Raw genomic sequence first — 14,226 nt, 5'->3', positions numbered from 1 at the left:
TGAGGGCTACTTTGATGATTACACCACATGCTTCACGTGGTCAACTTGGTTTACACAAAGCGTGTAACTCCACAATAATTTTGATAATTAAAATAAATTAGATCGAAAAGCAATTTACAAAAGAAATACCTCGAACTGGTTACTAACGTCTTACTATTAACCTGATGGGTCAAACAATTATATAAGCACGTGGTAGTGGTCTCACAAATTACACCCCACGTGGGTTGAACATAAAGAAAAGTTGCTATATTGAAAAATATTGTCAAGACGAGATGTTATAATCTCACGCACACTCGCATTTAAGATTGATGATCTTAGTTAGAGTTACTGATCAACACGTGGTTCCACTTTACTCACAAAGTAGTGACAAAGCAACTACTGGAATATATTCTGAACTTCACACGAGAATTACACTGCGCTGCAATTTAAGATAACATTAGATATTTTAGAGCTAAACCTGAAATAAAGGTGATTAAATTTTCAGTTAGGCTGAACTTAAGAAATCCATTGTCCTACGGACTTAGGAGACACGCGCTTAGCCGGAGATCATACCACTTCAGACGCTCGCCACGGACAGACTGACCTGGTCCCTTTCTGAGGGTGGCTCACAAATACAAACGGAAGTGGCCAGAGGGGCAGCTTCCTATACAAACATGACAAAGGACAGACAGGACCATACTAAGGATAGAAACTTCTTTGCTTTTAGAAAGCGTAGCTACCTGTTCCGACGTTGGTCCTACTGTTCTCTAGCAGACAGGCTTGTCTGCTACCCTCAAGCATGCAACTAGAAATACATTTGCTCATTCATCCTCTCACACAGAAGGGGAGGGGGATGACAGTATCTTATCATATACAGTATATAAAAGAAAGCGGATGTAGGTTCCGTATGAGACTGTGTGACATGAATTACATATAAACTGTGTTTTAAAGTGTAGTAGTGTGACAGATCGTTCTTGTTTATGTGTAAAAGTAACACGTTCCACTACTCAGTCTCCTCCCAGTTAGTCAGAAACGCCACAGTAAATTTTAGAAGAGGAATTTATGCCGTAAATGACAACAGATTTAAGAAATTAACTTGAAAGGAATCCAACAGAGACCTTTCAATTTATTCAGATTCACCATATACAGCTTGTACGTTCTTTTCGTCCGTGCCTCGGAACCTCCGTAGCGTCTCCCAGAATCACATATCGGCGACTTGCTGTGCGCTAGACAAATTATGCGACATAATGCTCTACAAATCTCATCAGGAACGTGTATAGACGGACGTGTATAGACGGACCCAGACTCATTCTCTGCACCGGTGAAAAGAAACGTAAACCCTGCGATCAGGCCATGAAGACCACGAGATCGTTGACTATCCCCAGTCATTCATCATCGGAGGCATTATGGAGAGCACCGGGGCATCACATCGCAATTCTGCCGTTGTCGACGCTCTGATTTTGGAGCTGCTACCTCTCAATCAGGTCTGCTCCTCAGCTGGCATCATGAGGCTGAGTATATACCTGTCCAGTCAGTGCTCCCAACAAGGAAAAAATCACTGGCAACACTGGGGATCATACCTCGATCCTCACAGGGGGTTCTACTGCGTTTACCACTTTTTTTAAAACCCCTTTTCTTTTTTTTCCTTTTCCGCTTGTTTTGCAGCACCTACCTCCTTATCTAACTAAGTTTAACAATGCAAAAAAATGAAACGAAAACCTCTAAAAATAAAAGAAACTAAAATCAAATCCGTACCTTCTTGGCACCGCCACTTTAACCCTGCCATAAAATGGAACTCCCCCTTCGGGGGTTGCCCCTAACTATTCCTAAAAATTCTCCCAAGGTGGTAGGCTCCAAGGGTCTATAATGTATTTATTTATTACAAAATAATAATTAGCAAATTCGTAAAACTGAAAATTCTAGAAAACAGAATGTTACAAAAGAATGTGACTGAAAGGATAAACTAAAATAGCTTTGTATATAACTTGTGCTACTTAGGCTAAAAGAATCTTTCTTCAAGAAACGGTGCAAATGGTGTTTGCTTGTCAACTGCCATTGTCGTTACCAGTCTCCAACAACGCCGTCTAAAATAACTACAATAGACTCATGCTGCATTGCTAATGCCTCAATGACTACAGTTTTCCATGAATCAACCTATCTTTTTCCTTCTTCACTGCTTACAATTCACGTAATTCTGTCTTCGATGTGATACTGCGGGGAACGTCGCAATGAGCCTGGCACTTCCCAGCTAGCTGGGGAGGTTACGAGAACACTGCGTAAAGAGTGTACGGTACCTCGGTGTGCGTTCAAGAGCGTTATGCAGGTGCCACCAGTAATCAACTTCCACTTTCCTCCCTTCGCCGAAGATGTAGACGATGGCCATTCCCTTCAATACATATGGCATTTTGACAGTTTTAGTTATAGTTAGTTTTAGTTATGTCATGTTTCGTAGATAATTTTCCCGATTATTTTATCGATATGATATGGAACAAGTCAGATTACAAGATATATATACACACACACATGAATAATGCTAATATTAATATTACTGAAATTTTTAGTTCTACACATGGAACTACATTTAGAGGTACAATTTTCATTACCATTTTTGAAACAGAAACTCGTCCAAGGAGTAGAAGGAGTTGTCCAAAAGAAATGATTTCAAGGTAGATCTAAAACTTGATCTGCTACCTGCCAGACACTTTATGTTGTTGGGCAAATGACCAAAGATTTTTGTTGCTGAATAATGTACTCCTTTTCGAGCAACTGACAGTTTCAATAACGGATAGGAAAGGTCATTTTTTCCTCTGGTGTTGTACGTATGAACATCACTGTTCTTCGCGAACTGAGATGGATTATTTGTAACAAATTTCATTAGCGACTATATGTACTCTGATTCTGCAGTTAAAATACCTAACTCCTTGGAAAGGTGCCTACATGACGTCCTTGGGTGAACATCACTAATTATTCACACTGCTATCTTTTGTGCAATCAATACTTTATGTCTAAGTGGTGAGTTACCCCAGAAAACTATTCCATAAGACATTATTGAGTGGAAATATGCAAAATACGCTAGGAGACTGATCTGTTTATTACCAAGACTAGCGATGAAGAGTGAAATAAGCTGAACTTAGTTGTTTGAGAAGTTTAGTAATATGCTTCTTCCAGTTCAAGTTGTCATTAATGTGAACACCCAAAAATTTGGAGAAATATACCATGTTAACTGAGCCCTGTTCATATGCTACATCAATTGTCGGTATGACTCTATTCGGTGTACAGAACTGGATATAGTGAGTTTTTTTCAAAATTAAGGGACAGTCAATTTTCTGAGAACCACTTAATAATTCTTTGAAAGACATCCTTAACAATATCTTCAGCTGCTATTTCTGGAATGGGATTTATTATAACAATCGTGTCATCTGCAAAAAGTACTAGTTCTGCTTGCTGAACGTTAAGTGGAAGGTCATTCACATGAGTAAGGAACAACAGAGGACCTAAAATTGAACCCTGTGGGACTCCCTTTGTGAAAACTCCACATTCACTAGAATTTACCACCCTCCCAACATTATTTGTGCTATTCAGCGCAACTTTTTACTTTCTGTTCATTAAGTATGATTCAAACCAGCTGTGTGTGTGTAGCCTTAAATTCCATAAAATCTGAGTTTTTCTAAGAGTGTGACATGATCCACACAGACAAATGCCTTGAAGAGATCACAAAAAATACCAACTGGCGATAATTTTTAGGGCCTGTACTATTTGATGGGTAAATGTGTAGATAGCATGCTCAGTCGAGTAACCCTTCCGGATTCCGAACTGTGACATGCTGAGTAAATTACTTTCTCTTAAATGTGAGACTACTTTTAAATAAATAACTTTTTCGAATATTTTAGCAATGAGGTTGGTCTATAATTATTTAAGTCAGTCTTGTCCCCTTTCTTATGAAGAGGTTTGACAATTGCGTATTTCAATCTGTCTGGAAAAATTCCCTGTGCCAGCGAAGCATTACATGTATCACTAAGGACTCCACTTATTAAATTAGAACAACACTTCAAAATTCTGTTAGAGACTCCATCAACACCACATGAGCTCTTGTTTTTCAGTATATTTATAATTCCCTTAATTTCAGTGGGGGATGTTGGTGCTATTTCTAAACACCTATTGTCCTGGGGAATGACATTTTTAACATATTTTTTTGCTTCTTCAACTGAACCCTTTAACCCGATTTTCGCTGCTACATTCAGAAAGTGATTGTTAAAAATACTTGCAACTTGTGAATTATCACTCACAACATCATCATTTAGGTTTATTGCTATGGTCTGCTGTGCAGTGTCAGGCTTCCCCGTCTCCCGTTTGACAATATTCCATATAGTTTTAATCTTATTATCCGCATTATTAATTTCTGTCAGAACACATAAGCTTCTCGACTTCTTAATGACTTTCCTTAAAATATTACAATATCTTTTGTAGTAAGCAAAAGATATTCTGGCCTGTGAGGGGAAAGTAATAGTCATCCGGGCACAGGAGGGTTCGAGGTGCAATCACGTCAGGTGTGATATGGAGGTAGCTAAGATCATCTGTCAGACGGAAAATTCCAGACGGCGACACACATCAGTGTTCAGAAGGCGATGATCAGGGCAATGTGGGGAGTCCATTAACCTGATATCTTGAAATTAGTATCTCTTCGCATATTTGTTGTTGGTGACTTGATACCACGTCACGCGCACGGTGGTGTATCGTTCTTCACATTCGTGGCCAATTGACAGTTGGGTACTTGGTTTCTACCACGTTACGAGGAACTGCCTGCAAAAGGTCGGTGTAAAAATCTTTTGGCTTTGGCGACCTCGTTGCAGCGAGATCGATGCGATGTGCGCCATCGATACCGGTGGCACGTGGGTGACTGGCATCAGGACCTCCAGTAGATGACCCGTGAGGGAGCCGTGTTGACTGAACCATCGTTTTCTCATGTTGTTCATATATAGGGCATCTGCCTGGACGTTAACCAGTCACATGTGTAAGGGGAGGGCGAGAATATCATAACTAAACTCCGTCCGAACAGGCCATGAAGGCCCAACGGTCCCGACCGGCCGCCGTGTCATCCTAAGCCCACAGGCGTCACTGGATGCGGATATGGAGGGGCATGTGGTCAGCACACCGCTCTCCCGGCCGTATGTCAGTTTGAAGGACTGGCGCAGCTACTTCTCAATCAAGTAGCTCCTCAGGTTGCCTCACGAGGGCTGAGTGCACCCCGCTTGCCAACAGTGCTCGGCAGACCGGATGGTGATCCATCCAAGTGCTAACCCAGCCAAACCGCGCTTAACTTCGGTGATCTGACGGGAACCGGTGTTACCAATGCGGCAAGGCCGTTGGCGAGAGTATCATAACATACTTTAAATACTTGTCCTGTGAATAGTAAATAACCGAAGGTAGCCTAAAGTCTACGACCTCTCACCGCCTTTAGGGGGGAAGACCTGTGCCATGTGATTGAGTTTTGACACCATGTAGAGGTTCAGGTATTCTACATGTTGCAGCTGGTTCAGGCCCCAGGCCAGGTTCTGGCGCAACAACGCGCGTATAATATGTAGTAACCGTCGACAGTTTGCGGCGGCCGTTCCGCACACATCCTTTGTAAACGTGACTCCCAGATAGTTCAGTACTGGTGGGAGGGGACGACAGAGCCCGGCCTGAGACAGCAGCGCCCTCTATCCAGCGCCGCCGACTTACTGACGTACAGCAGACTGCCTGCAGCCTGTCCATACCGCTAGATCCAGTTTAGTATGCTGCGGACTTCATTGGTGAAACGAACTAGCAGTAGCAGGTCGTCGGCGTATGTCCCATAAAGGAAGGCAGGATGATGCCACATAGTCGGCCGTTGTGGCCGAGCCGTTCTAGGTGCTTCAGTCTGGAACCGCACGACCGCTACGGTCGCAGGTTCGAATCCTACCTCGGGCATGGATGTGTGTGACGTCCTTAGGTTAGTTAGGTTTAAGTAGTTCTAAGTTCTAGGGGACTGATGACCTCAGATGTTAAGTCCCATAGCGCTCAGAGCCATTTGAACCATTTGATGATGCCAGATAGCCTATGCTTGAGACCCCTGAGGAGTAGCTCGAGCGCGATTCCATAAAGGTAGGTAGAAAGGGGGCAACCTTGTCGATGAGATGTCTTAGTGGGTATTGGGGCTATCGTCCGTCCATTGATCTGGACCTAAGAGGCGGCTGCTGCCTGAAGGCGCAGCAGGGTGTCACTGAGCCTGGGGAGAAACCCCATACAGTCAATAATTTGTGGGACAAAGCCATGGAGCACTCTATGGAAGGCCCGAATGAAATCGACAGATACGATCGCCGCTCTCGGCCGGCACGCTGGGGCGATCCCTGTTACGAGCACGTAGTCGCCTGCGGCCATTTGAACGTTGGCATCTCTCTCTTGCAACATCTGTTCTGGGGCGAGAATCATTGGCAAGATCTAAATATGGCTTCCCAAGAGACTGACGAAGATCTTTTTGGACATCGTGAGTGGCTGATAGTCATTGACCGATTGCCCTCCCGCTGGCTTTGTGTACCGGTATGAGAAATGCTTCGACGGAGGAGGGCGGTATGGTGCAGCCCGGGACATGAGTTCTCGGAACATTGTAACCCAGTGGGGAATAATGATGTCAGAGATGTTCCAGTAAAACTCGACTGGTAATGCATAGGACCCTGTGGATTTTACTGACTGCACCTTTGTCCAACTCTTTCTCCACTTCCTTCATTAATGCCGTCACTGTTTCTACGTCGACAGTGTGTGTCACCAGTTGTAACTCATCTACGGTTCTTTCCTAGTAAAGATGACGAAAATGATCCTCTGTGGTTTTCACTGCTGGGGTCAAACACCAGCGACCATCTCGCGTCGTAAGGTGTGTGATTAACTGTCGATGGTGTCGGCGGCGCATGTCTACGATATCGTGTGCGGATTAAATATACATCATACTCCGCAAGCCACCTAATAGAGTGTGACGAAGGGTGCTTTTTGCACCACTAACTGAGCCCCCCAACCCTGTTCCACTCGCGAATAGTGCATGGGAAGAATGATTATCTCTAATTTCTTGAATTTTCTCCTTGTGGTCAGTACACGAGACGGATGTGGGGGAATTAATATGTTGTTCGACTCTTCCTTGCGGGGCTCCATCAACCGCCTAACAGTGGAGCTCCCAATGATAAGCAGATCCACCCTTTGCACTTATCCGGACTTGGCAGGAAAATCGGCCGCTGGCACAACAGGAGAGGCATCCCGTACTGGCTCAGAATTATCTTCGACACTGGATAGCATCTCGTATCTGTTGCTAAGGCGTAGGGAGACAGCCGCGCGATCTGCTGCTCCCTCTTCCGCCTTCCGTCCTGTGACACACGAACACACCACTGTCTGCCACCAATTCTCAAGCGAGGACAGACGGGTTAGATGTTGTTTATCAGGGGATTCCAAAGCCACCAAAGGTCTCGCAGGTCTCGTCACGACGTCGCCGCAACTTCGAGCATTAGCCACGCAGCTTCCAGCTGTTTACGGACAGCAACCAAACTTCCTTGGGCTCCCCCCCCCCCCCCATCCCTTCAAGCTAGACAAGTTTCGTTCTTTGTAGTTTTTTTCGTTTAACGCTGTATATGCCTACTGAGTTTGGAACTAACGCAAAATACACTACTGGCCATTAAAATTGCTACACCAAGAAGAAATGCAGATGATAAACGGGTATTCATTGGAAAAATATATTATACTAGAACTGACATGTGATTACATTTTCACGCAATTTGGGTGGATAGATACTGAGAAATCATTACCCAGAACAACCACCTCTGACCATAATAACGGCCATGATACGCCTGGGCATTGAGTCAAACAGAGCTTGGATGACAAGTACAGGTACAGCTGCCCATGCAGCTTCAACACCATACCACAGTTCATCAAGAGAGTGACTGGCGTATTGTGACAAGCCAGTTGCTCGGCCACCATCAACCAGACGTTTTCAATTGGTGATAGATCTGGAGAATTTCCTGGCCAGGGCAGCAGTCGAAAATTTTCTGTATCCAGAAAGGCCCGTACAGGACCTGGAACATGCGGTCGTGCATTATCCTGCTGAAATGTAGGATTTCGCAGGGATCGAATGAAGGGTAGAGCCACGGGTCGTAACACATCTGAAATGTAACGTCCACTGTTGAAAGTGCCGTCAATGCGGACAAGAGGTGACCAAGACGTGTAACCATAACATCACGCCGGGTGATACGCCAGTATGGCGATGACGAATACACGCTTCCAATGTGCGTTCACCACGGTATCGCCAAACACTAATGCGACCATAATGATGCTGTAAACAGTACCCGGATTCATCCGAAAAAATGACGTTTTGCCATTCGAGCACCCAGGTTCTTCGTTGAGTACGCCATCGCAGGCGCTCCTGTCTGTGATGCAGCGTCAAGGGTAACCGCAGCCATGGTCTCCGAGCTAATAGTCCATGCTGCTGCAAAAGTCGTCGAAGTGTTCGTGCAGATGGTTGTTGTCTTGCAAACGTCCTCATCTGTTGACTCACGGATCGACACGTGGCTGCACAATCCATTACAGCCATGCGGAATAGATGCCTGTCATCTCGACTGCTAGTGATACGAGGCCGTTGGGATCCAGCACGACGTTCCGTATTACCCTCCTGAACCCATCGATTCCATATTCTGCTAACAGTCATTGGATCTCGACCAACGCGAGCAGCAATGTCGCGACACGATAAACCGCAATCGCGGTATGCTACAGTCCGACCTTTATCAAAGTCGGAAACGTGATGGTACGCATTTCTCCTCCTTACACGAGGCATCACAACAACGTTTCACCAGGCAACGCCGGTCAACTGCTGTTTGCGTATGAGAAATCGGTTGGAAACGTTCCTCATGTCAGCACGTTGTAGGTGTCGCCACCGGCGCCAACTGCTGTTTGCGTATGAGAAATCGGTTGGAAACGTTCCTCATGTCAGCACGTTGTAGGTGTCGCCACCGGCGCCAACGTTGTGTGAATGGTCTGAAAAGCTAATCATTTGCATATCACAGCATCTTCTTCCTGTCGGTCAAATTTCGCGTCTATAGGACGTCATGTTCGTGGTGTAGCAATTTTAATGGCCAGTAGTGTATAACGAGGAGGGCAAAGAAACACTAAAATATTATCTGCAGATTTCTTCTCATTATATCCTGAGACGCCAAGTTATTAAAAAGACACAAGTTTCTATTGGGAAATGGATGTATCTACAGTAACCTGCTACTAGAAACTCTGCTTACCCAGAAGCTACCGCGCAAGATAAGTATGCAAACTATAATGCATTGATCTATTCTATATGCTATGTACCAGCACTAGATTAAAACTTAGTGGCGTGACGTGGAGGTTCTGGCGGCGAGAAAATTACACTAGAAAGCCGCATTACTCAAGGGTATGCACCAAGATTTACGCAAAAACAAAAACTTAGAGTAATTTGCTGAACACTAGCCAACACAGTAAAATATACAGGTGTGGTTCACTTCTTCGCAGAAGTAAGTGAAAAAACAACAACACAGAAACTAAACTACATTACGGTGTGTCACTGCTGCTGCTACGGCTGCTGACGCGTCCGCTCGGCTCGGCGTCTGCAGTAACACAACGCCTTCTGAGCGGCGCACTGTCAACGACAGTGTGTGAGCTTAGAGTTGATGTCTTTCTCATTGTCTGTCCGGCGACGGCGGTAGAGCGTCGAGGTCCCTGAGCACCACGCAACACAGTGTCTTGCGGATTGCCGGTTTGATGCAAGGAGCCATCCTGCCAAAGTCGAGAGTGGAGAGTGACGTCGTTCACAGTCGGCCCCCTTGCGGCGACTTGCCGACGGCAGTCCAGGTCCTGCACGTGTCTTACATTCTTGTTTCAAAGGCCATCACTGTGCCAGACTTGCTGAGGGTGGAGAAAAATGGCTCTAAGCACTTTGGGGCTTAACATCTGAGGTTATCAGTCCCCTAGACTTAGAACTACCTCAACCTAACTAACCTAAGGACATCACACACATCCACGTCCAAGGCAGGATTCGAACCTGCTATCGTAGGAGCAGCACGGTTCCGGACTGGAGCGCCTAGAACCGCTTGGCCACATCGGCCGACTGGGTGGAGAACATCGTGCAGATATGGCCCGTGTGTGTGATCAGAGAAGACCCGAGGCCATCGTTCGTCGGCCACCACTCCCTCTGTGAAACCTTGTCACACTCAGCCCCTTCGCCGAATGGCTGGTAAGATGCTTCGTCCAGTGTTGTCGACGTATACGTTTTCCCGCGTGTCGCACAAGGGAAGATCATGAATCACCATACCCAGTACCGGACAAGGCGTGTAGAGGAGGAAGGACGTAATTAAAATTGCCTGCGAAGATGATGTGTTCGTATCGTCCTAGGGAAAGGGGAGGGATGTCAGCGGCGTAGAACCGAACCCTGTGACAATATTTGGTGGTGCCCGACGGTCCATAAATATTGATGAATCAGGCGTCAAGTGCCGTGACCGCTAATCCTCGTGCTGAGGGAGATACGTGATGTCGGTGCCTTCGGTAACGTCACGCACTAAAATCGTCACGCCAATGTTTGTGGGACCACCGGGGGTCAGGCATGTTGCGCCATAAAAAATCGGGAGAGAAATCGTTCGCACTTCTTGCACGAATTTTATTTATTTTATTTACTTGCTGCTACCATTTACAAATGACCTGCCACCTAGCTACTAAGACAGTTCGCATTTTCACAATAAGAAATCGTAATTGTACGAAATGTGAACTTGGTTTATACACTACTGGCCATTAAAATTGCTACATCACGAATGTGACGTGCTACTGACGCGAAATTTCACCGACAGGAAGATGTTGTGATATGCAAATGAATAGCTTTTCAGAGCATACACAACGTTGGCGCCGGTGGCGACACCTACAACGTGCTGACATGAGGAAAGTTTCCAACCGATTTCTCATACATAAACAGCAGTTGACCGGCGTTTCCTGGTGAAACGTTGTTGTGGTGCGTCGTGAAGGAGGAGAAATGCGTACCATCACGTTTCCGACTTTGATAAAGGTCGGCTTGTAGCCTATCGCGATTGCGGTTTATCCTATAGCGACACTGCTGCTCGCGTTGGTCGAGATCCAATGATGGTTAGCAGAATATGGAATCGGTGGGTTCAGGAAGGTAATACGGAACGCCGTGCTGGATCTCAACGGCGTAGTATCACTACCAGTCGAAATGACAGGCATCTTATCCGCATGGCTGTAACGGATCGTGCAGCCATGTCTCGATCCCTGAGTCAACAGATGGGGACGTTTGCAAATCAACAACCATCTGCACGAACAGTTCGACGACTTTTGCAGCCGTGTGGACTATTAGCTCGGAGACCATGGCTGCGGTTACCCTTGACGCTGCATCACACACAGTAGCGCCTGCGATGGTGTCCTCAACGACGAACCTGGGTGCACGAATGGCAAAACGTCATTTTTTCGGATGAATCCAGGTTCTATTTACAGCATCATGATGGTCGTATCCGTGTTTGGCGACATTGCGGTGGATGCACATTGGAAGCGTGTATTCGTCATCGCCATACTGGCGTATCACCAGGCGTGATGGTATGGGGTGCCTTTGGTTACACGTCTCGGTCACCTCTTGTTCGCGTTGACGGCACTTTGAACAGTGGACGTTACATTTCAAATGTGTTACGACCCGTGGTTCCACCTTTCATTCGATCCCTGCGAAACCCTACATTTCAGCAGGATAATGCACGACCGCATGGAAGAGGTCCTGGACGGGCCTTTCTGGATACAAAAAATGTTTGACTTCTGCCCTGGCCAGCACATTATCCAGATCTGTCACAAATTGAAAACGTCTGGTCAATGGTGGCCGAGTAACTGGCTCGTCACAATACGCCAATCACTACTCTTGATGAACTGTGGCATGGTGTTCAAGCTGCATGGGCAGCTGTACCTGTACACGCCATCCAAGCTCTGTTTGACTCAATGCCCAGGCGTATCAAGGCCGTTATTACGGCCAGAGGTGGTTGTTCTGGGTACTGGTTTCTCAGGATCTATGCACCCAAATTGCGTGAAAATGTAATCACATACCAGTTCTAGTATAATATATTTGTCCAATGAATATGCGTTTATCATCTGCATTTCTTCTTGGTGTAGTAATTTTAATGGCCAGTAGTGTATTTCTAGTTTGAAATAGGGCTTGATAAAATTGCAGCTTTAAATACATATAGACTTAAGAGCAATTAAAAAAATGAAAATCTTAAAATTTATCTGTTTATTAACAGAAGAAAGAAATTTAAGAAGATGGAAAGAGGGTATGACATATTACCACTTTATGGCATATTATAAAGTCGGAAAATTTTTCTGAAATAACGAGCATATTGCACTTAAGAAGAAGAAGTAAAATATCATAGGAAAGTACATAGATCTATATTAGAGATCGCACCACCTAGCTATTTCAGGTGTGAGAGCTCGGCAAATCATCGAGTCTGTCGCAACTGATGTAGCGTACAAAATAGCTTTTATAATCATTTGATAAATTTATATGTAGAGACGTGTGTTTTATTACTCTTATATTACATTTGGTACAGGTCATACGTGCTTCACACAGGGGAGTAATGGGTGCATTATTTGTGCACCTTCGACTTTTTTGTAGTTACAAGTTGTGTACATAGTGTTTGCGTTGTCTCTAAAGTAAAATCTTATGTTTAATACCGAATTACGCAATTTTCATTACATATGTCATTTTGCCCAGGCTTAATAACAAGTATACGAGTATTACACGTATTACTCAAGATGTTTCTTCGTATATTAAAATGACAGTTGATTCATTTCTGTGTTCCTTAATGTAGTCTCATCTTACTTCTAGGTCTGTATATGAATCTTAGTGTTTGTATCTGTTTCAGCATCTGACTCTATTTTTGTGTTTGTGTCTTTGTGTCATTACAAATATCCTGTCCCCGTGTTTGAATGTTTGTCCTTAGTTGTGTATGTGTTTGTTCTTGTTCGTATAATTCGGGTGTAGTACATGACACAATATGGTTTATGTCATTCAGTATACTCTAATCTTCCGGCAGTCGTAGAATTTGTCCCATGTTATTATACTCAGTTCAGGGTCGTGAGTGTATCACAGTGTAAAGGAGTTCCGAGTGCACCGGAAGTGCACATGGATGTTTGTCTGAGACCAACCCGATGGAGGTGTCCTGGGCGTGGACCACGGAACGTGACGAATAGGACCATGCCAAGTGCGGGATTTATACGTTTTAGCTTCACTCGTTCGTTGATGCTTGGGAAAAGGATGTAGACGCGACGCCCCTTTTGCGTCGAACCCCATTCTCTCTGCCCAGAATCATTTCACCAGCGGTTTAGTTTACTCTTTCTGTGATGTCTTGTCCCATAATTTCAAATACCTTGTCGCGTCTGCCTTTCTTCGACCAGTACGCTGCTACGCTATGACGTACGGAGATGTCAATGGGACACACCCCCTATTACCTCGCATAGTGCCTCCACCGAGGTTGTGCCGAAGGCCCCCGACATCCCGATCAGAACACTTTTTCGGTCACGTCTCATAACGATTTTGTGTGTTACAAGCCTCAGTCGAAGAGCCCAGGCGCTCACTGCAAAGGATACTATGGGTTCGAATAGTGCTATGTTATATGTAAACATTGTCAAAGAAGGTAACTGCGAAGAAGCCATTGGTAACAGAAGAAATACTTCAGCTGATCGATGAAAGAAAAAAGCATAAAAATATTCTGGGAAATTCAAGAATACAGAAATACAAGTCGCTGCGGAATGAAATGAAAGGAAGTGCATGAAAAATGTGAAGAAATCGAAAAAGAAATGATCGGCGGAAGGACAGACTCAGCATACAGGAAAGTCAAAGCAACCTTCGGTGACACAAAAAATAAGGGTGGTAACATAAAGAGCGCAATGGAATGGCCCTGTTAAATGAAGAGGAGAGAGCGGATAGGTGGAAAGAGTACAGTGAAGACCTCTATGAGGGGGAAGATTTGTCAGATGTGAAAGAAGAAGAAATAGATTTTACAGAGATAGGGGATACAGTATTGGAATGACAATTTAAGAGAGCTTTAGAGGACTTAAGATCAAATAAGGCAGAAGGGATAGATAACATCCCATCAGAATTTCTAAAATCATTGGGGATGTATCCATGCATCCAATTTGCTGACAAGAATAATACACAGAAGAGTGGAAAATAAAATTGAGGATGTGTTAGAT

The 14,226-nt window shown here is 44.8% G+C and overlaps 1 protein-coding gene across 1 annotated transcript in view; it reads right to left on the bottom strand.

Annotated features, from left to right (window-relative positions):
• LOC126095461 (leucine-rich repeat-containing G-protein coupled receptor 5-like) overlaps window positions 1-14,226 on the bottom strand; it is a 1,115,085-nt gene that overhangs the window by 242,163 nt on the left and 858,696 nt on the right. The gene's annotated exons all lie outside the window — the stretch shown is intronic.

The sequence above is a fragment of the Schistocerca cancellata genome, chromosome 8 (assembly GCF_023864275.1).
Source record: "Schistocerca cancellata isolate TAMUIC-IGC-003103 chromosome 8, iqSchCanc2.1, whole genome shotgun sequence".
Classification (NCBI taxonomy): domain Eukaryota; kingdom Metazoa; phylum Arthropoda; class Insecta; order Orthoptera; family Acrididae; genus Schistocerca; species Schistocerca cancellata.
Note: the sequence above shows the minus strand (reverse complement) of the source record. Positions and strands in the feature narration are given on the sequence as shown.